This window comes from Psittacula echo (genome assembly GCF_963264785.1).
Source record: "Psittacula echo genome assembly, chromosome: 5".
NCBI lineage: Eukaryota > Metazoa > Chordata > Aves > Psittaciformes > Psittacidae > Psittacula > Psittacula echo.
The window spans coordinates 11,782,048-11,805,489 of record NC_137739.1 but is presented as its reverse complement, the minus strand read 5'-3'; the positions used below and the strand labels follow the sequence as shown (position 1 = coordinate 11,805,489).

At 45.4% G+C, this 23,442-nt stretch overlaps 1 protein-coding gene across 2 annotated transcripts in view; it reads left to right on the top strand.

The window, feature by feature from the left end:
- Window positions 1-23,442, top strand: part of AXIN1 (axin 1) — a 72,262-nt gene that overhangs the window by 5,798 nt on the left and 43,022 nt on the right. The window lies entirely within an intron of this gene.

Sequence of the window (23,442 nt, the reverse complement as noted above, 5' to 3'; positions counted from 1 at the left end):
ATGTGTGTTTGAGAATATCCTGAAGCCACAAGCATTGCCATTACCCACTGTGGTTTTGTATGCATAGGAAAAGGCCAATAGTCATTATAGTTAGGCTCTTGCAAATTAATTGGACATTGGTTATGGATCAGTGAACTTCAAAGAGAGTAACCCCCGAAGATCTCGGGCATTAACTCGCAGCTTCTGAAAGTGACTCTAACATGGTTGTGAAAGCGGCTAAATCGTTCATTAACCTTCTTCTGACACGCCGGGATGGTGTTCCTCAGTTCCCAAGAGCAGGAATTAAACCTGTGCCTGAGAATCACCTTGCAGCCTGGTTTTCAAGCGCTCCAGGAAAACATATATATCTTAAAAAGTTGGAGATTTGGTGTTGGTGATGAAAGGTCTTAAAGTCATGTCTGTAGTCAGGGTGGGTTTCTTCTGCAGTCTCTTTAGCTCTGAGCTGGAACAGGCTCTTCTCCCACTCCCAAAGCATTGGAGAGTAGTGCTCACAGCCGTTGCCTCTGCTTTCTTCCCTGGTGGGACATGAGAAGAGCATAGGATGTTACCTGTGAGCAGCTGTGCCTTCGTCTCTTCTGAAAGCCAAGCTGAGAGATTTGGGTTAGTTCTACCAATGGTTTTGAGGTTTGACCAGTGTCATGAAGCACGCAACATGCTGAAAAGGAAACCTGAATGATGAGAGGACATGCAGTGGTGGGTGAAATCTCCAGTTGTTGTGTATTGACGAGTGTTGTGGTGAAGCTAAGCATGGATGGAGGAATTTCTCAACTGGGGCTTTGATATACACATGGTTTGTTTTTTGTTGGGTTTTTTTAAAAGGGAGCTGGCTACATGATTCAGGCTTGAATTTGCACATTGCTGAGCTGACTAAGCTCATGGCATTTCACAAGTGTTGGTGGCTCCAGTAAAAGGATGGGCAATGTGATTCTCCACCAGAGCTGGCAGAAATCATCAGGAGGGTCCTTGTGCTTGTGTCCACCTATTGGCAACCTCTCTGGACATGTGTGAGGGCCACTCTCCCCATGACATACAACCAGCAATCTTTCATAACAGGGTGTACAGAGAAAGCAAGGGGAGAAAAGCTGAAGGAGCTTTGGAGGGATGTGACAACCCCTGGTCTGAGGCGATGCGGTGATGAACTGTAACATGGAGAGGAACGGTGTAGGCTGGTTCAGGGAAAAGATGTAGGATCTCTCTGCTGCTTAGGCAGCATAAATGGTCCCGCGGTCAAAAGCTGGGCCTGCATCAGGAAGAAGGTGCAATTTAACTGGCAGACCTAATTGTGAGGTTTGGTGCTTTGCTTGTAATTAAATATTAAATTGCACACTTCTGACTCAAGACTGTGTGGTGAAGGAAGAGGTGTTAATTGTACCGAATGGGTGGAAGACTGGGGATGCAAAATCAAAAGCGCTGGTGCAGGAGAAGTCTGTGCTTAGAAAGTTTAGGCATATGTTACTGTCTTACTGATGCTTCTTTTAACTGGAGAGACAGCGCGTGCATCTTGGAGTTAGGCTGCTGGAGCTTCATGAGAGCTCGTTTGCTGAAAAAAAGCAGCTACTGAATATTATACCCATATGTAATGGTGGAAAGAAACTCAACTTGAATTAAAATTGCTGAACCCATAACATTACTTGCAATTGTTACATGATTTGAGGTCTGTATAGAGCAGCAGCTATTCCCAGTTTTAAAGAAAATAAGTTATGGAAGAATAGGTTTGGTTCTGCATTGTTCTTGAGAGAAGTTAATCTAATGGGGAGGTGGGGTCTGATGCTAACAGCACTATGTGGTAATTTAGTGACCAGAGTACTGTAAGATATACAAGGCAAAGACTGATGGTGGTTTTGCACAGAAGTTATGCCAGCTTTTTTAAATACGTTGTTAAGCTGATGAAACTTCTGCATGGAAATGCTTATATTAACAGTGTAAAGTATTTATACTGGTAGTTGCCAAGTTTTAAAATGGATTTTATTTGAAGAATAGCTTTTGTGCCCGTAGCTTTGCCTCTACACAAATCAAGGTGAAATGGTGCTGTATTTGTTGTTTTGTTATGGATCAATGCTTTAGCTTCCTTTTAAAGACAGGTAGTTAAGCTTTTAGCACTCTTGCTTGATAAATGAATAGCATTTTCTCCCCTCCTCCAGCAAACAGCTACCTTATTGTGTTGTGAGTGGGTTCTATTTGGATAAGAGAATCTTTTCTCTTAAAAGCATGAAAGGGGGGTTGTATCTCCTCCTTTCTGGTGCTGAGGAGATTCTGATTGGACACACCAGTAAACAAATCTTCCTGGGGAGCACAATATAGCCCAGGAACCAGGTCACCATCTTTGGAGGGCTTCATGGCTGGTTTGGCCATGGTCCTATTTTGATAGGATACAAATGATAGGATACCATGATAGCACAAATAATGAAGTGCTGTATTTTGAGGACCAGATTGAAAGTTGGAACGGTTTGGGTTCTAAGCAGATCCCAGGATACTGAGAAGTACACCCAGGAGGTGGGCCACAGAGTGCGTACACCTTGGTTTTGATCTGCCGTTCAACTTGGCTTTATGTTTTAAGGCTTGCTTTGTGTTGCTATAATGGACTAATCCCTTGAATAATTAGTTACCACTGGACGTTTTAAAAATGACTGCCTCTTGGATGTTTTCCTGTAATAGTCTGTTAGATCCTGGATGTATTAACTATTGAGACAGACTGTGAAATCCTGTTATGCTGGGCTTGCTTGGTGGAAAAGGGACTGAGAAGGGTGAGGGGTGCTGGGGGAACACATGCTGGCCTCATGTTGGGGTAGAGCTGCTGATTTCTTTCCCCACCTTCACAAACCATGCAAGAAGTCCTTTGTGCTCACTGGACTGGGTCACTGGCTGCTGGAGTACACCGTGGATCATCCCTAGCTTTGGGGCTTCAGAAGTTACTCCGTGAAGCTACAGCACTGTGGCTGCTCCGTGCAAGGCCAGTCATGCAATCACCATGCATTTAAAATATCCTATTAGAATCAGTGGGAAAATCTGGTTTCAGAAGTGGCTGCATGTGTAGTGCAGAAAATCACTGTGTTTAAAAAAACCCTCAGAATGGAGGTGCTGATATCCTAAATCAGTTCCTGGAAATATCATTGGATTATTAGGCTCATCCTTAAATCCATTAAGCAAATTACAGTTAATCAGTCAAATAAAAGAAGAAAGATCTTTTGCAAGGCCCTCTCTTTTGAGCTGCGTGCAGAAGCTCTAGTAATATTTTAATTTTCCATCTTGTCAGTGAATGTATTCAATCACTTTGCTTCCTTATGTGGAGGATTTGAAATTAGAAACTGAGGTTAATTATCTGCATTAAATGAAATATGTGAAGACCACAAAAGCAAAAACCTTCACGATTTGGTACGGTCTGTTAAGCTAGGCAGGCTGTTTCAGAAGGAGAAGGGTTATTTTTCCCTGGTTTTGTTCTGATTGAAGGGTTTTAGTCACAGTAATTGAAATGATTAAAAAGTCAAATTGCTGGTGAATATAATTCTGAGCATCTTTCTGAAAAGATTTGACACTTGGTTGAGAGCAGGAGTTTGCTCTGCCTGGGCTTGCCGGGCAGCGTGGAGCAGCTGCTGTTGTGCCATCCCAGTGTGTCCTTGGGATGGTTGTCCTTGGTGCCTTGTTATCAACCTCTTCCATGGCAATGGGATGTCCTCGCTCTGCTGGTATGTTAGTGGAGGTTATTTGGAAGTGGAATGATACTGGAAGAAAGCTAAACTTTTGAGCAAACGGGATGTAAACTGGGGCCAACACCATCCATCCTAATGCCAGCAATCAGCTAATTACTGCCTGTTTCACTTGTAAGTGCAACTTCAGACTCTACATATATGATACTTTTGGAAATACACCATCCCACAGCCGTCAGCTGTTTTGGGGGTGACTTGTTTATTAAAAGGCTCTTTTTTTCCCACCTCTGCAGTATGCATGTGGTTGAGGTGTGAGCTGCAGTGCCCGTCTCTGCTCGTCAGGGCCAAAGCTGTCCATTCACTGGTGCAACCCTGAATACCCAGCTCCTTGCACTTCAAGAAAGGTCTGACTCTTCTGGAGACATGCATCTTCTCATTCCCTTTTGTCATATGCCAGAGCAAGCTGCTTTGCCTGAAGTCACACTCAGAAATTGAATTGTAGCAGGTCACGATTGCGTGTAAAGGCAAAACCATTGTTACTTGCAGCACTGGTCTGGATTCCTCACTGTTGTAAGGCAGTGATGAATTTAAGTAGAACCGTTGCAGTTTTAAATCAGATTATCCAAATTCTGTAAAACCCAAAAGGAAATTGGATTTTACCTTTGAAGACTCCAGAGTGCACTTCTGTGGTAAAACCTGGAATATTTTAATCCTGAGTCTCCCAAGATACAACCTGTCCTTAAAGTACCAGCATTTAGAAGGTCTTTAGGTAATCTTTAGCTGATCTAAATAACTAATAGATTGCCTTTTATCCAGCAGTCCATGTTTAGGATGGGTTAACTCTGCTGGAAAACCATGCCCTTAGTGTCAGATTTACCCTTTTCAGTCATAAATTTTGGCCATTTTCTTGGCTGGCAATCACCATTTCAGACTGGGTGAGATTTATCTGAAGAGGGGATTCCTTGTTCTGCCATTGCTGCCAGCCTGGTTCTGGTGGTTGCTTTGGGACCTCCAGCCAGTGCATATATTCACATGGGATCGATCATTTGGTAGCTGAGGGCCTCACCAAGCTTTCACAAGCAAAGTACTAATGAGAGCTGAGTGATAGGAGAGAGTGTGGGACTCTGTATCCAGCTGTAGCTACTGGGTTTCAGTAACTGTCCCAGCTCTGCTCTGTGGAAGTAGGAGCTGTAAAACCATTTGGCACCAGACTGTTACCCTCGAGGATCCCAAAAGAGGAATCAACAAATAGAAATTATTCTATTAGCAGGGGCAAAGTTCACAGGTTAACCATCGTGTCAAATCAATGAAATACAGCCTTGATCTCCTGCACAAGGGCTTTATTGTGTATAAATAAGAGTGCCCGAGCAAAGACAGCAAGTTCTTGCACTGTAAATTTGCAGCATGCAGAAGAAAGGGAAGCTCTGTACAGACTGCAGCACGAAATGCCTGCTTTGGACATCAGCTTCATTCCTGCTTCAAAAGATTGTAAAACATGACCTTGGAACCTTCTTGCTCTCCTTATGGCCGTACCCAGATTGGATTTCCATGGGGCATGTATTTTTTGTTTTTTTAATAAAAAGTTGGGGTCTTTGGCTAAGAGGCCTTGTCTTTGTACTTTTAATTCAGTCCATGTGACTGTCATAACATTTATTTCTTAGGAAATGAAAAATGTTCCTTCTTGAGCAAAGCCACAGCAGAAAGCTTTTGGGTATGCAGGCAACGTCAGGTGTGTGCAGCATGTGTCTTCTGCTGATCTGCTGGTTCTGGATGAAGACCATCACCCCAAGTCCTTTGTAGCTTCGTCCATGGGTCTACCATGAAAAGAAACAGCAGAAGCTGCCTTCTTCCTTGTGGAGATATTTATGTTTAATGTGTCTGCGAACATGTGTCCATTCAGAGAAACTTTGTTTTCCTCTCTTGGGAAGAGCTACTTTGACAAGGCTCACTTGACCCTCTTCAAGATGGGCCAATGTTAGCAAAAATAGATGAGCTTGAAACGAGATGGAAACAGGCAGTGAAGGATGTATGGATGTGTCACTGCAGCGCAGGATTTGTCACGTTGTAAAACAGCACCGCAGTTTTCCCCTCCGGATACGTGTAGTGGAGTTTGTGACCCAGGGGTGATTTGAGTGCTGCTGGCTGGGGAAATTAGCCCAAATGGAGGCATTAGAGAGGGCAGAGGATCCCGCTGTCCCCGAGTAGTGGTTTTGGGTCTTTCCCAGAAGAGGCTGGTGGAACCTGCTAAAACTGATCCATAAACCTTCCTCCTTCTGAAGAGAGGAAGCCTTCCAAATGGGCATGGGAAAAACTTTCCTTTGGTAATCCTGGAGATAACAGGTCACTCAGCTTCACCCAGTGATTCTTGCACAACAAGTTGCGGTCAGGCTAAAGTGTCTATTTTAGAAAGGCATCCAAGTGATGGGAGGTCATGCAGCATTTTTGTTATCTCTTCCTGTGGTTAGTTACTTGCTGTTCCCAGTGTTCCTTACAGCTCCCTTAATTTCTTCAGTTTTTTCCAGGTCCAGTTTCTAGCTGCTGGGATTTGGTGTGTCTTTGCTCGCTTTAGAGGCTCCAAATACCTTTGCATGTTTGAAAAAACCCCACTGAATCGGTGTGAATGTTCTTCTTAAGTGGCAGCAGCTTTGTTATGGAAGGCCCTTTGGTTTTATTAGACTTTTCAACCCTCCGGTCGACTGTTAAACAAGCCGTGGCTTGTCATGGTTGACAAACCTTCGCTCTGGTCTCAGACCTAACCTACCAGTTTAAAAGGCAGTATTCTTTTGTGTGCAGGTTTCTGGGTGGGGACCATTGGGCTTCTAAGGGAAATTAACTTGCGGCCTCTCTTTCCCCCTCCTACCTGAAATAAATTAAGTTTTGTGTTAACTGTTCTGTCACTTCCAAAGGGCAAAAGGAAATGTCAGCCTATAATTCAGGTTTTCTGCTACCTGAGGTTCTCTGCTACACACTAAGAGTGCAAGTAGGTGGGAATATATAATTGTATTAGAAACAAAACAGCTGCACAATCAGTGTCAGCAACTGAAGATAAAATGTAGAAAGTTTTTTGCATGATTCATCCATAATTATTTAAAAACATGTTGAATTTATTCTTAAGCTTTGGAAGAGAATTCTTGCAAGGCTGGCGTTTGCCATCCATGATGTTTATACACCTGAGTAAATGCCTGTCTCAGCAGTTTGTCAGTGGTGAGTGCCCCAGATCTAAATCCCTTCAAAGGTAAACCCAGCACACCTTTGTCTCTGCGGGCCTTTCCATCTCCAGTTTTCACTGGAGAGGTGCAGTCAGTCATGGCAGTGGCTGGCACAAGGGTAGCCAGGGTGCTGAGGCTCACACCATTTTAACAAGTGTTTCGTGCAGATTTGCTCGCTGTAGGTTCAGGTGGCAAAGGCTGTAGCAGCTGAATGATGCAAATACACTGATGGGACTGGTGCAGAGGTGGCTGGGGAGCACCTTTGTGTTCCCACAGCCATGACAGCCAAGCTGGGGGCTGTATCTGCTCTCCTGTTTTTAAGTCCCTCTAGCAGTATGTGTTGTATGGATTGCAGTGGTCTGGGGAAGAAATGGGGGAAGTTCCTTTGGGTGGTCCCTTTTGGATGCAGCAGGCTGGCCACGTCTTATTTTCAGACTGTGGGACGTATGGTGCTTTTTCTTGTTGTATGTCATTGCAGGTGCTGCTGCTTTCTGCCCAGCTGGGCAAAACTCACGATTTTCATTTTCAGCCCTGCAGTGCTCAGGAAAAGGTGGTCTGCTCTGAGAGAGGGGCACTGTTCACATGCTGCTCTCTTTGTGATTGTCAAGAAGTTGGAAATGTGCTACACTGAACTGGCTGAGAAGTGTCGGGGTGGTTGTTGTTGTTTTTATGCTAACACAGCACTCTGCCCAATGCACCAGCCCAGATAAGCATCCACTCGGGGCAGGGCGCTTGCCCACGTGGTCGGGAGGGCAGCTGGCACCACAGTGGGTGTCACTGTGAACAACCAACGCCTTCCAGTTTCATCAGGCTCAGAGCGCGTTTTCCTCCAGCAAGAGGCACAGGCAGGCACCTGCTGCAGCAGGGAGAGGAGGGGAAGGATCTGAAGCCGACATCTGGAGTTGCATCTCTGACCCAGACTTCAGCAGGGTGTCCTCAGTCCCTAGGACAGGTCACCAGTCAAGCTCCACTGCTTCATCATGCTGCTTGCCTCAAGAGATGAGCAGATCTGAGGAAGGCAGAAAGTCCAGTGCTTGTTCTAGCTCCTGTCGTGCTGCACCCTGCTGCCTGCAGCTTTAGTCAAGAGTTCAAGGAGGCTTTTCTGATCCTGCAGCAGTCCTGGCAGAAAAGCCAGCTGGCCTCACGTTGATCAGTTTTCCTTTCTTGATGCAGTGCTGGAGATTCTGTCCTTGAAACCCAAGTGTCCCTTGCAAATTGCACTTGACTTGGGCACTCTCAGCCTGGGGCATGTGGCTTATTTGAGCTGTAGCTCTACTATCACTGATTTTATAGTGAAGATGCTGGGCTTGCAGTCCTCTGGTGCCTGTCTGCAGCTCTTCCACATGCTCAGAAGGATAAATGCATCCTACAGCTCTCTGGATTTGCCTGCCCAGTGGCAAGACACCCTTGACAGGCAGCAGTTGCTTGGACTCAGCAAGGTCATCTGCGTTTTGGTCCTTGACAGTGATGCCCTGAGTCAGCTCCACATGTATTACTCTCTTTCTCACCTCATGTAGGTTCTTCTGTCTGGAGCCATTAACCACATTGCCAGCAGTCAAGCTACGAGCAACCCTTTTTCTTTGTTAATTGCCACCTGTGGCTTGGCACCAGCAATGTCAGAAACCCTCCCAGGTAGCCCATCTTGGGCTGTGGACTTGGGTGTAGTGTATTGCCTCAGGTGGTACAGAGCAGCGTAATCCTCTCACTTCCTAGTTTTGGAAATTATCCTGGAAGCCTGAGCTGAAGAAAGAGGATGGGACTGGAGCCAAACCTCTCGTTCCAGATGGGACAGTAGTGGCAGGAACACCTATTGTCCACAGAGGTGATGCCAAGCCACAGAAGGCAATTAGCAGGGAAGAAAAACCTACTTCCTTTAACATTTTCATTTTAAAATATTTTGAATTTTTAAATCGAATGTGCACACATTGATGTTCCAGGTAAGCAAAATCGGAATTGTAAGAGCAAGCATTTGAAATTATCTAGTTTGTGTTAGCTAGCAACTTAGTAAAACAGGCGGGTTTGCCAGACAAGATTATATTCAGTTCTGAGTGATGCTGAGTGTGAACAGGATTTACAACATCGAGTTACTCTGCCTTTGGCACAGAGGACAAGTGAAACCATCTGGAGTATGGTAGAGGGGTCTCTTTCTAACCATACTGTTAGCAGTGCAGTCATGGTGGAGATGGGGCTTGAAAAGAAATTTTTCCTCCTCTTTAGGGTCACCTGTTAGTGTTGCAGATCTAAACTCTGTGTTACACAGTCGGCCCCTTCAGGCCTTAAAAAGGTTTACACGAGCTCTCCCTTTCATGCAGGGAACCCTTTATGCTAAGTCCCCCTCCGCAGCTGATGCTGCAGCCGTTTATGCTAGGCTGCTGGATTTCACCTTTATTATCTTAGTGCTCAGTGCATTGGTTCCCTCTGCATTGCCATATTTTGAGCATGAACTTGGAAACAGAGCAGTGGTGGGGACCTCAGGGATGGGAAATCCTTCTCAGGTGCTGGAGTGAGTGTGGAAATCGGTGGCATCAGAGCAGCAGTGCCATAGCAGGGAAGGAGGGGATGGTACTGGGGAAGTATTGCCTGCAATCTCCTACCTGCAGCGATCCAGGCTTGAGGAGGTGGAATAGAGAAGAGGGTAGATGGTATGACCCTGTGTTGGCTGGGGTTCTGCTGGCTTTGTGAGCTGTCAGAAGCTGTTTGAGGTCAGAGTGCCCTCCGAGTCCCGGAGGAGTGCCTTATTACTGCTTTACTAATCTTCCTATCTCCAGCTTCCCATATAGACAAAACAGGTGTGCATCACTTCTTGGAGTGAAGTTTGTTAAAGCTTGTCCCAAGCTCTTTTAAGCATGTTGTTGGCTTTGCTTGTGTCAATCCTTCCCCCTTGCTCTTCCCGTGGTCCCCACAATATGAGAAGAGAAAAGGCTGTTCCAGTGCCTCACCATAGCTGATTGTGATTTTACCTCTCTCACCAGATTTCTTAAAATACTCATGCAAGTACATCAGCCATGGCCACTTCTCCTGGTATTGACGGTAGTCCCGCGTCATGCCAGAGGTTGGACTACTCTGCTCCTTCAGAGGCTCCTTCCAACCAACACCTCTGTGATTTTAGTCCTTAATTAACTGCCAGGCAGATCATCCTCTGTCACATGTATGTCTAAAGGCCTTAATCAGCTTTTATGCAACAGTGAGCCCTGCAGAAACTATATGAGTAGTGAAGTAATGGCACCAACAGCTGGACTGGTGGCAAGGAGACAGCCATACTCACAAATAATCATGAAATACAATATGAGAGCCTGCTCTGAGGTGAAAGTGCAGTTCCAGCAACCAAAGCCACATGAGCCACTTTTCCCCCCAAAAAATAGGCATCGAAAGACAGGGATGAAACTGCTTTACTATAGCAGCCATATGCAGCAGATTGTATCCTTGTCTGTCTCTCCTCCCCTGTTCTTCTAGAGGTGTTTTTTAAATCTCGTGTCTGAAGGGTTAAGCTTTACAAATGAGCGAGGTACGTTTCCTTTCCTCTTGAGATTTAATGATTTTTAATTTGCTGATTGATCCTGGTTCTCATGCATTGACTGTGTGGGAGCTTCCCCACTGGCTTACAAATAAAGCGACTGTTCTTTTAAAAACTATAAGGCTTAAATCAAATTATGCAGTAATAAAATTGAGCGTATTTTTCAAACAACAGCAATAGAAGGAATAGCTTTTTTGTTGCTATTGTTGTTTAGGTTTGGTATGCACATTACGATCCTCCTGGTTTTTAGATACCTGATCTCAAATCTGTATTAGTGGTGTATTTCTCTTTGCAGCATGGAGACCGGAGGTCCTGCATCTCGCCTCAGAGGCCAGAAAGGTGGGAATGGACCGTGCACTGTTTTTAGAAATCAGCAGTGATATGTTCCAGGAACTCCTGCAGTATTCTTGAGAGCTGAGTTTGAAGGTTTTGAACACAGATAGGGAAATATGTCATCTGTGTAAATTGCTCTGAATTACCTGCAATTTGTTGGGAGTTGCCATTTCTAACTGCTTATTGCAACTCTAGATATTTGAGGAAGCTTTTGATTATCCTGAGCTTGTAAAATGTAATTGGCTATTTCTTAATTGTTGTCCTCTGTGAAGTATAATTACCTGTAATGTAGAGCTTTTTATTTGTCAATGCCGCAAACAGGAAATCAAGAGTGTCTGATTGAGATAAGTTTGGGGACTCGACCATGACTTGTAATTGCGTTAGGTGACTTGCTCGTACTGGTACTGGTCTCTCCTGTAAAGTCATGGAGGTCTTCAAAGAACCTGGAAATCTTAAACACCATCTTCATGTGGTGGTGTGTAGAAGTCTGGCTTGTGCTTTCCTAAAACATTCTTCAGACAGCTGGTGTCTTCTTAGCAAGATAGTGGTATCTCTTCATTCTGACGTACTGCATGAAGTTTCAGGAGGAACAGGCTGAATTGGAGTTAATTGCTTAAATGCAGTTAATCAGAAGCTGTGGTAGAGCTTGCTGATTGTCCATGAATACTGTAGAGAAGTCACTTAATTAACGCTTAGCAGGCTGAAGGAAACCGATACAGAGAACCCCAGTTCTCATTGGTGTATGATGGTACCTGGATGTAGAGCAGACAGAGAATAGGACTAGACTGAACTTGGATCTGTTGCAGACTAAAAGTATGGCTTATCCCAGTCTGGCATGTCTGCACAGCGAGTTTGTCCTCGTGTCCCATTTGCTGCTGCTGCTGCTCGGCTGCCCTTGATCCAACTGTGATGGCAAGGCACATGTGGAAGTGTGGGTTTGGGGTTCTGGGATGGCTTAGGGTATGTGTTGCATGATCAAGGTCTATCTGTAAAGTTGTGCCTCCCTGAGTTTGTGTCATGTGCATTCATACTGAAGCTTTCATTGTCATCGTCTTCCCAAGCTGCATCTGTCCTTGGTGAAACATTAATACTTAATTGAACTTGGCCATTACTAGGAAATTATTTGTTGAAGTTCTGTTCTAACGTTTTACAGCAGCAATAGAAGTGTCAGGTTGGATATGTTCACCCCTCCTTCATCTCCACCTGGGCTTGGCTGTGCTGGGCCCAAGTGCAGCTCTGAGGAACAGTGGAAGAAGAAGCAACATGAATTGATGCTGCCAGTCTGGGGTTTTACATTCTGTGTAGGGGGGTGGAGAGCCATAAAGGGAAAACTAAAAGCCCTCTCGTTGCCCACTGCAGCCCTGGGAGCTCCTTTTGCAAGGCAGGCTGGTTTATGAACAGGTCTGATCTTATAGCTGGGGTTTTCAGTTGCATATGTGTGTTTCCTTTACATTCAGTCTGTAGGTTTAAATATCCTCCTCATTGTGCCTTTAGAGCATGACTTAGAATCAAGAGCCACTGAGTGTTCTTCAAGAGCTCCTGGCCAATTCTGCTGCCCAAAAGCAGCAGCGCAAACTGCCTTTGGAGGAACCTCCTAAAAACAAAACCTTAAAATAAAACCCCTCTTTTTAAACTCACTCTCCACAAACATAGAATTGTTTAGTTTTATTTTTGCTCTTTTGATGGCAAACCGGTGCTGAACAGTTCTCAGGGAAGGTGGTGAGTCAGCTCACCCAACAGTGACTCTATTGATAGATGGAAGGAGTGGCGCTGAAGTCTGTCTAGTCATTGTTGGTGCTTGGCTGGAGCGCCAGGGGCTCCGAGGGCAGGCTCAAACACCTCTCGCCAGCCTTGGGAGATCAAACGCTATGAGTCAGGCCACAGAAATCATGATAGGGCCTAAGTTAATTAAATCTTTCTTTAAAAAGCCCTGTTTTGAGAGCGGGAAGAGAAGGACACACACGCACCGGGGGGTGTGGGACCCGCCAGCTCATGCGGTGTTGCAAGTTGACTTTCCTTCATGCCTCCCAAGCTGCTTCAGTGGAAACACTGCCTAGTGCCTGCTCTGAAGCAATGGACCTGCCAACTTTCTTCTCTCTTGATATCCTTCATTTCTCACCTTTCAGTTTAAGGATGGAAGCCAGAGCTAGAAAATAAGCACTTGGCACCAACACACCACTCCTATGTATCACATCTCCTGCTAATTTTTCAATTAAAAATGCATACAAGGCAGAAAACATTTTAAAAGGGGCTTTAATTCATTCTGTATTTTGTGTAATTTTGATCAAGGTAGGAGAGGGCCAGATAGTAGGAAGTGTGGTTATGCTGCAGACCTACTAATGGCTTTCCCTTGGGTTTTCCCATCCCCTTTTCCTGAGGCATGGCTTGCTGTCAAAGGTGGGAAACCACATCCATGAAGCCCACAGCTTCCAACAGAGCTTTACCTATAAACCAAACTTTAAAGGTCATGGTCATAAAGGACCATATCCTATTAATGCACCAGCTGTTCATGCCAGCACCAGTATCCTGTGCCATGCCTTAGGTTGGTACCGTCCCCTGGGCAAGAGAGGCAACAGGCACCGAAGGCCTTGATCTTCACTTTGGTCTATTAAATGCAAGTGCCGCACACTTTGATACCTCAGGCCATGCTGCCCCGAGCTTTCTTCAGGTGCTCTAAACATGTGGTGTTCACCTCCCATCTCACCAGGCACCAGGAGTAGGCCAATTTTCAGCATAACGCACAATCTCAACTATTTTATTGCTTAATTTAGGCCATAAAGTCTCTTTGATGTGTTGTGTAATGCAACGTTCATTCTGAAAAAGTGGGTGGAGTAGCTTTATGGTATTATAAAAATAAATAAAATGCCTGGCAGGATTTTGAAACCACATGGTCATTCCTCCTCTCTCCACAGATAAGTTGATTGCTGAGAGAGAAATCTTGCTTAATATCTAACTTTGGGTGATTTATTTCTCCAGAGTCCTTTCATCTCCAGCATGTATTGGGTTATCTGTGACTTCTAATCTGATTGTTTTAAGCGTGATCAAAGAACTCAAGAGAATGCACTTTATTTTCCCACTGTATGAACAGAATGCTGTTTGTACAGTGCATTACATCACCTGTTCCTGCTGCTCCCGAGTCCAGCACCAAATGGCTGCGGTATAAATAGAAAACAGAATGGACTTGTAGGGGGTGATGAAATTTGTTCCACTTGCTGAGTAAAACAGAGTTAACTCAACGAATGCTTTCTTCACGCCCAACTCTACCTTGACACTCAACACAGGCTGAAAATGTTTGAAATAACTCGCTCATGAGGGGTATGGAGCTGGCATTCGCGGTGTCAAGGAGCCATGCTGAAAATCCACAGGAGATGGCAGGCAGGGAGATTGCTGTCATTGAAATTGCTGGGATTCTTTCCAGGCTATGCAAAGAAAGAGTGTGGCCTTGTGTTGTTCTGGCTGCGATGGTCCACGAGCAGGGTCTGCACAGAGAGGTGGTCACTGTCCTTGCTTGGGGTTGCAGGATCCTTACATACGTGGATGGCTTTGTCACCCCAGAGAAACCCATCAATAGAAAGCAGCTTGCTTTTGGAAAGTCTGGGGGAGGTGGAACCCATGCACCACCTGACTATTGCTCCAGGATGCAAACTATGTATTTTTTGGGAACAAGCGCTGAGGAGCAGCTCTGGTTCACAGTGGAGGCCTAGGAGATGCCTCTGAAGATGGGCTGGGAGCTGCATTTCTTTGCTTGATCCTAACTATCCCGAATTCAAGAAATGATGTTTATTTTCTGGCATTAATGCTTCACCACCACATAAGCTCAGTGCTCGGTAGAGAACAGCTATGCATCTCTCTGCAGCTTTAACACATCTCCCCTACTAGCCTCTCCCAGCCTCTTCAGGGGCAGTAAGCAGCATTTTCACTCCGATTATCTAATTGATTAACATATTTAGCTTGGAACATTTGTTCTCAGCCTGTGTTTGACTTCCAGTTTCTTGCTTCTCATGCAGACCAGGAGGGCAATGTGAGGGCCTGTAAGCTTGCTTGCTGGGTTTTCCAATCTGTAGCCGCTGGCCTTAAAAAGAATTAAAATACAGAATCCTCCATCCTTACTGACCTTGCCTTGACACATAAGCAGCCCTCATGCACATCCCACCCTGGGTAAATAGCTCACGTTTTCATTCAAAGGAGAGCTGCCGTGCACCAAAGGGTCAGGGGAAATCATTTGGGAGATAAGTGGTGTTTTTATCTTAAGCAATTGGTCCTTAGTGTTAGGGGGTTTTTAATTTTCTAATTGCCTTGGAAGTTGTTCTTGTGCAGTGTGTGGTCGCTGTAGGAATGCTAAACCAGCAAAAATGGCTAAAACTTGTCTTCCCCACCTCATCCTGCCACCCTGCTCCCTGGGAAGCAGAAAGCCACCAGCATTTCTGACGTGCCATTCCAGCAGGATGAGCTTATGGCCACTATCTCCCCCATCAGCCTCCGGGTAGTGATCATCTGATACGTATAAAGGGGTTCCCCATCCATCATTAAGCTGCTGGTGGTTTTCTTCATCTGCAGTCCCCAGGTTGGAGGAGCAGGAAGGAAGAAGGGAGAGGACTGCAGCATGGAGTTTTCCCTGCAGATGTTGTCTTGACATGGGTTAGGGTTGGGATCTGCATGGCTCCATCAGTGCTGACTGCTAAAGCATGGCCAAGTCTCCTTGCTGCAGCCATCACCCTGTGTGATGGGGAATTGTCTTTCTCCGAGCAAATTGAGCTGCTCTGCAATTTCTTTCCAGTAAATTATAGGAAAATGAGTTTGTCCTTCTGCCTTGAATTCTATGCAGCACTATCATGGGTTTGATTAAACCTTTCATGTGTTCCCTGCAGGTTGCTGAGCAGTGGGAACTGCTGCAGTTACCTGGCCTTGTCCTGCCCACAGGCCTGCTGCTGCTGGCCAAAGCAGCGAAACTGAGCTCGAGCTCGCTCTCAGAGACACGCGGGCATGTTGCTCGCCTCAAGGTCCTATTGCAGAGTTTGCTGTAGCTGAAACACATCTGGTGTGTTGTTTGCACTGTGGTGGTGTTTGGAGGCTACCGCTTGCTGGGCTGTGGAGAGGGAAGCATTACAATTTGCATTAGGATGCGGGATTTTCTAGCCCTCATGGAACAGCATCCTCCTTAGTGACATTTCAGCTTCCTTTTGGTGCGGCTGAATGATGAGTGTCTATCTGCAGCAGCTGTGAAGCTACTCTGTCTGTGCCCTTGTGGGGGGAAGAGACTGAATTCTGGGGCTTTGATTAATGAAACTATGAGCTGAGCTTGCTCTGTGTCTGTTTTATTGCTGCTGTTGCAAACCGGAGAAGCATCCAGATGGACTATGCAAGCTGATGGACACAGACCAGCACTGAAATGATCTGCATCTGCTTGAATTCACCAGTTGGGATATCAGAGTTCAATGTGTGTAGTGTTCCTTCCGCAACAGAAATCTGTATTTCAGCGTGATGCTACTAGTTGTTTTTTTTTCCCCCAGCTGTCTTATGCAAAAGCACTTAATGGGTAGCTTCAAAAGCATCCAGAGGTGTGAATTACAGCTGATGTAATTAATTTGTGTTTGTGGGCCTGGCCCCCTGCCGTCTAGGTGCTGTGTTCGGCTGGCAGTTACCGAGAACAAAAGTCTAATCTTGGAGAAGATTAGGAATTCTTTGACAAAGGTTAAGCCAGGGCGCCACAGCCTTATCATTTGTACTGGTGTCCTGTGGCAAATCTGGAATTTAAGCCATGAACAGTGGGCTGGCTGTTCCTCACACCAGCTTTAAAGCAGCAGCCTCTCTGCTCACCTACCTGGTTGTTTTGCAAAACAAAGTCTTAAAAATGGTTAGACATAAAACAAGACTGAAGCAGCTCTAGATCCTTAAGTCACTGCAGGGGTGCCTGTTGCAAGGACATTCAGAGCCGGAACCCGCTGTGTGACTTTTGAAGAGTCTCCTTCCCAAGCCTATCTCAATGCTGTCCCCTGTCTTTTCTGCTCATCTTGTTCTCATTCCTCCCACCCTGGTGTGAGTGAACAGCATAAGGACTGTGCATTGACCGGGCAGTGCAAGGAGAGCCGAGATGAAACAGGGAGGGAGGCAGACGGGCCAGCAGCCAGCTCAGAAAGAGGGAACCCAACCTTGCCTTTCCTATGTGCTGCCCTGGTGTACTGAGCCCCAGCCTGGCTGCAGCAGGATTTAGTCCCAGCACACTTCCAGCCAGCATGTTGTGGCAAGCTTCCCCAAGCAGCAGTTTCCACTTTTCCTCTTTGGTGTCTATTGTTTTGTTATTTGGGGAACTGGAATCTGTGCTCGAACTTGAAACATGGATACCATTAGCCTCTGACGCAATGGGATGGAGCTTTTTTCCTTTCAAATTGGTCTGAGCCTGAACACATCATTCCTTGGACAACATGAGGGATCCACAGTTCTCCTGTGATCCACACTCTTGGACAGCAGGGCAGTGTTGTGTTCAGTGCCGAAAGACCATCCTGTTCAGTGTCAGCAGAGCTGCAGAGTGCTTGAGCTAAATGGGGCAAATAGTCACTTGATTGCAAGTGACTTTCCAGAGGGAGGAGGCTGGCTGAGTGCTGGTGGTTTAGATTTAGCCCTTTAATGAACAGCATCAGGAATAAGTTAAGTTCTCAATTATTTTGATTTTAATCTAATGTGTTAATAACATGAGGATCTTCAGATGAAAATGAATTTCCAAGTTGCTTTAAGTATTTGCTAGCATAGGAAGCTAAAGACGTGGAAGAAAGGGCCATCTGATGAACTGCTATTGTTCTCTTAATTCAACCCACCCCATTTGGGCCACTCTGCATGAATGGCTTTGTGTTTGCTAATAAAATCATGCTATGTTCCCCGCAACACATGTTCTGCATGTCCCAGCTAGTCAGCAGCAGTAAAACCTTTTTTTATAGGTTTATAATGTTACCTTCTCAACTATGGCTTCTTTTAGAGACAGCAGGACTTTCAGGGTTGGCCTTGAGCACACAGGGGTGGCTTTGAGAGCTGCCATAACCCCATATTTCTGGCACATCTTCCTCCTTTCCCTTGATACCTTGTGCCCTTGCTCCCTGCATGGTTTGTCAGTGAGCATGTGTACCTCCTCACCTGAAAGGTGCTGTGTAAGCAGAGACTGTTGGAAGAGAAATAGAAATGTGCTCCTTGGATTGCATCCTCTGCCTTCTCCCCAAAATATTTGGACGAGGCCAAGTTGCTTCTCGTGCTGGCTCAAGGAGGCTCCAAAAGTGGCTGTCTTAAAGTCTGAAAGGGCTCCAAAGCCCTTTTATCTGTTTGCCTTTGGAGACCCAAAGAGGTTGTGGGAAGAACTCTGCTGTTTTATGAGCCCAGGAGAACTGCAGCCAGCCTAATGGTTTCGTTGGGCAGTCCCTGAGACAGAAGGATGAGAAACAACCTCAGCATCTCAGAGGGGGCTGCTTTAGCAGTTGGCTGGCAGTGGTCCTCTAGGAGCCACATCCAAGCTAGGTGGAGAATCAGTATGCATGGCAGTTGCTCCCTCTCCTTGGCACATTGCTTTAAGGACTGTAGGGTGGAGGGGATTAGACCAAGTTCTATGGGGAGGAGAATAGCCAGCAGGGGATGGCTGGTCATTTTTGTTCCTTTTGTGGTACAAACAATCTCTCCCTTACTACTCACAGGGGCTCATGAGCCTTTGTGATGTTTATTAGGCTGAAAGATTTGGAGACCTCTGGTCTAGCTAGCTCTCCAACTGAGAAGGGAATTTAGGCACTTGTGATAGTGTGGCCAAAGAAACTGCAATAAATATTTGGGAGATTTTAGTGTTTAGCATTTGTCAAGAATGGTTTAGCAGAATGAAGTCTTTAGTGGAAAGGATGGAAGTCCAGCTGAAATGACAAAGATGTGCCTGGGTTGGCGTTGGCACATCTTCCACACTTCAGGGATTAGAAGGAATTGTGTAATAGCAGCATAATGATCTGCAGAATTGGCTCATTTCAACTTCAGCTGCTTTTGTTTAGGGAGATGGACTTAAAATCTGAAACTGGGTCAAAATCTTTTCTTGCTCTAGAACTGAAAGTTCCACACGTTTCACACTTCCGTTTGAAGATACCCCTTTCTTACGGCTGTTTAACCAGACTTCCCAGGCTGAATTTCAGCCAGGCAGGTGACTTTGGCCTGCAGGTTCTTGTGAAAGTGGTGCTGCTCAGGATCAGAACAGGGTCTGATGGTCACCAACACATCCTCTCCAGCTGATTGAATCACAGTCCTTGGTCCTCTTTAGGACTGATGGAAACAGCAGACACTGTTCTGGAGGTACGTTCACTCTTCTGGATTCTTACCACATTTTCAGTGAAGGTCAGTGTCAAGATAATCTCTTCATGAACTTGCCCTAAACTACCAGGGAGACAGAATTCTTCCCCCGCAATGGCGTTCTTCCTGGAAGTGAAGCCCAACTATTTGTGAGCAGTGTCCTCAGAGCTCCTGTGGCCCCAGGTCTCCTCTGCTGGCAGCAGAGAAAATCGCCAAAGTTTTTCAGTACAACTGCGTTTCCAACAGTAAGTGAAGATTCTTCTTCCTGAGCCCAAGTGCAGCTGCTCACAGACATGCATGGCCTCCTGATCTCCTGCGGTTGGCCCCGATTAAGGAGTTGTGCAGATATTTCTTTGTCCCAACCTGTTCTTTAACTTTTCCAAGAGAACACATCCTGAAGGGAGATTTGCCAGGTTAGCGTCGGGAAATAGCCCTTTGCCTTGCTACTGGAGAAAGCAGCCTGATTAATTATTCTGACTGAGGCCCACTTCCAGTGGTAAGACTGGGAGCACTTGTGAAGCTGAAGATTTGGAGGTCCGAAATTATGGCCCTTCAGCAGGCAATCCCACCAGGCAGTCAGCCTGCTGCCCGCAGGCAAGTAATGAAGTGATCCTGCATATGGAGATCTCCATAAGCTGCCAGCAGTGGAATTCATAAGTTCATTTATTATTTGCTTAAAGCTGTACAACAAATGCGTCTCTGCAGCATGCAGAGACGTCTGTTACCATCTTGAGCAGAGAAGATGATGCCATTGAGCAGTTCCTGTGTTAGCAACATTCACATGCAAAACAGAAGAGTCTCTCTTCACTCCCTTACTCACCATGTGAATTATACATCATGCTGTGGATATCCACATAGTCCAGAAAGATCAGTCCTAGAATAAGAACCTCTGCAAGCACTGTTCTCTCTTCCCTGGATGTGACAAGGTACCAGCAGGAAAAGTTGGCAGCCAGGCCTGTCTGCTGTCGCGTTGTGTCATGCAAGAGTCTCACCACTGCAGATGTGCAGGCTCAGACATTGGTGTCACAAGCTCCTGCATGCTTTGATTAATTCATCTAGTTTTCACACACAGGTACGGGGATGGGTGCTTTCATCAACTTTGCGATCAAACTGTGTGCCAAGGATATTATGAGTCACGTTACAGACTTGCTTGTAGTTTTGCAGAGGCGGGGGAGTTAATAGTGATGTTAAAATATCACTCATTTACTCTATAGGCGGAGCTGGCGGCAATGGCTGTAGTCATGGTTGCCTAACATTTCCCATTATATAAAACTTTGTTGTAGTTGCTTATATCTTTATCAGACTGTATTGTTTGGTATTCTTCCATGCTGAGATTTTGCCAAAGGTTTAATTATTTTGGCAAATTTTAGCAAAAACAGAGGAGGAGGAAATGACATTGTTTTGCTCATGTCAGAGTCTTACAATTTACTTTTCATTGATAACCTTCCAGCTTTCCTACTTTGAAGCAGGAGTGTATCGTTTGGCAGGTGGGTTGCTGGAGGTAGGAAGGGTGCTGGCAGCTTGAACATACCTTTTGCTCTCCATGTGAAAATCTGTCCTATTTGATTAAATTGGAGAATTGCACAAGCTCTGTAATAGATGGTTTAAAATTTTGGCAGCCAGAATATCCTGAAAAGTGTATTTGCTCTGATGATGCTCGTGGCTAAGACTTCAGACACTGGAAACTGCAATTCCTATTGCTGCTGCTGCTGATGATTCTGGATTCTCTGATGCTTGTCATTAGGGGAGCAGCTCTCTTCTTGCATCCTTCAGAAAATGCACTTAGCAAAACCAAAAAAGGCTTTTTGGGCAGTGATGGCGGGGAGGTGCAGAGGGTGAGATCCTCCAGCAGTGAGCAGTGATGCTGGGAGCTGGCAAGAGATGAGGCTGTACAGGATATTGAAACTGGAAGGGGTTTTCTGGTGCTTCCCGGGGTTTTCAGGTGCTGTTCAGCCTTAGTTCAAGACTAAGGAAGATACTGGTGGAAGATACTGCTGAGCCACTCATCTCAGCCGGTTTTGATAATAGGCTAAAATTCCCTTTTGTGTAAATGAATGGCAGGCTAGAGGAGAGAAACCCTCTTTGCCTCCCATGGGGAGGGCTGTGAGCCCACCCTAACAGTGGGATTGAACTCATGTAGCCAAACGGGAGAGAGGGGCTGGGAACATTTGCCCCATGTAGACATGGGGCAGTGTAAGTCTCATGCACAGTGCTATCACATGGCGTTTCATAACAGCCTTTTCCTTCATCCACAGGATTTCATTTGTAGTTATGGCAGCTGGGATGACTGCAGCACATGGCAGTGGATCAGGCTAACCATGGTACTCTGCTCTGGGCTCCACTTGCTGTAGAAGGAGAAAATGGTAGCAGCAATTACCGTGAGGGTGGTGAGGAACTGGGACAGGCTGCCCAGGGAAGTTGTGAATGCCCCATCCCTGGCAGTGTTCAAGGCCAGGCTGGAAGAGGCCTTGAGCAACCTGGTCCAGTGTGAGGTGTCCTTGCCCATGGCAGGGTGGTTGGAACTGGATGATGTTAAAGTCCTTTCCAACCCAAACCATTCTAGGATTCTGTGATTTTATAATGCATCTGGAAGTGATTTGGGCCCATCCACGGCCATCCAAAATGCAGAATTAAGTACTGGGGATCCCAAAATGTGGCTTTTGCAATGGGCCTGTGCTGATTTCAGTGTCTGGGAAGCTGTCAGCTGGAGCATTTGAGGCGCTTGTAAGATCTCTTCTTCGTGTAGGTGTTCTGCTGAGATCTGGTCAGCTTTGTCCTTATTCAGAGCAGTGAAGAGTCTCTCCATGCCTTCCCGTTTCTACTAATTATTGTAGCATCTTTGGGACCTCCCTCCCCTGTTGAATTTGGTTGGGTGTCAGCAAATACCTTGGACTCAGAATTTCTGGAGGGAATAAAACAAGATCAGTGGAAACACACAGTTTATCTTTAAGAAACTGAGGTAAAAAAAAAATCAATACAGCTGTCTTCTATCCAAGCAGTGGCTAATTTCTTTAGAACAAAAACCACTTTGCTTGCATTTTCACTCATTTTTCCTGAATGGAATCATCAACTGGTTTTAGTTGTATAAAGATATGTAGGAATGGAACCGGAGTTCAAACAGGTCCTTTACAACACTTCAGATAGACATTGTACTTCATATATATCCCCACAATCATGCATACCAGGTGAAAAGATAACACAGAATTTGTGTAATAAAGGTAAAAGCCCCTATATCTGCCTGTTCTAATGGATGAAAACCAAATCAGGAAAATTCTGTAAGGCAAAAATAATGACAAACCCCAGCACAGTTGTTGAAGTCAAGTTTCACTTGATATAAAGTGCACCAAGAAAAAAACAGCACAAGGACTTCCCCGAACAGTGGCCAATCACAGCGATGGGATGAACTGCATATATAGGCCTCCTGATGGCTGCTCTAACATTCTCACACTACATTTAAGGGTATTTCATCTCTGCTCTGGTCTGGAGTTTAGCTGGACCTTCTGGTGTTGTGGTGCCCCAGGAGCTACCTTGTGAGCTCCTGTGCAATCTGTTTATGAACAGCTCTTTTTTAAAAAAAAAGTATTTCATTTTTTTGCTTCCCTGCCTCCTTTAGGTGTTTTTCATTACATTTTGATACCTGTTTCAATGAGGTGAACTGATTTTTGCACCTTGAACCTCTGGAGATGCCTCCTTCAGAAGAGAGGCGTGCCCAGTGAGGTCCTTCTTAGTTACAGTCAAGGTATACTTAGTAGACAGTCGTTGCTTTCTGACCTGCACTGGCTGGCTCCAGATATTGATCTCCATCTATCTCACTGCTGAATTCTCTGCTCTTGGTTTGCCAGTCAGCCACCAAATTTAGATCCATTTGTAAAAGTATAGCCATTACTATTTTGCCTTATGAGAAGGACAGCATGACTTGGTCCACCCTCATCTCGCCCCAACAGCTGAGTTGTATTGGCCAGGTCAGTTTGAACTGAGAAGGCAACATCAGATTACGAGCTCCTAATGGAGACCAGGAGAACAATTTAGGATTTATACATTTGCTGTGATGCTCACATCTCTTCAGAGCTGAGCAATAAATGATAGAGGAGGTTTAAAAGCTTTTTTGCAGCTTGCCAGTATTTTGTTGTTGATATAACCTGCTGTTTGTTAACATGATGGAACAAGTATCCTTTAATGACCCCATTTGGGGAGCCTGTGAGACTCCAGATACTGTTAGAGAAGCTCTGTTTCATGAGACCTACTTATCTGTCATGGTTGCAGTCAACTATGCTTAAGAATTCCTGCTCATTATAAAGTACTGATTGGAGGCAGAAGTGTCTGGGGGGTTATCTTCTTTTCTGTCCTCATCTAATGGTCTCTTGACTTTGAACTTGAATGTGTTCCCTAGATAGAAGTAAAGTTAAATAAGGCTTTGCAGGAATTTTTAATGTGAAGG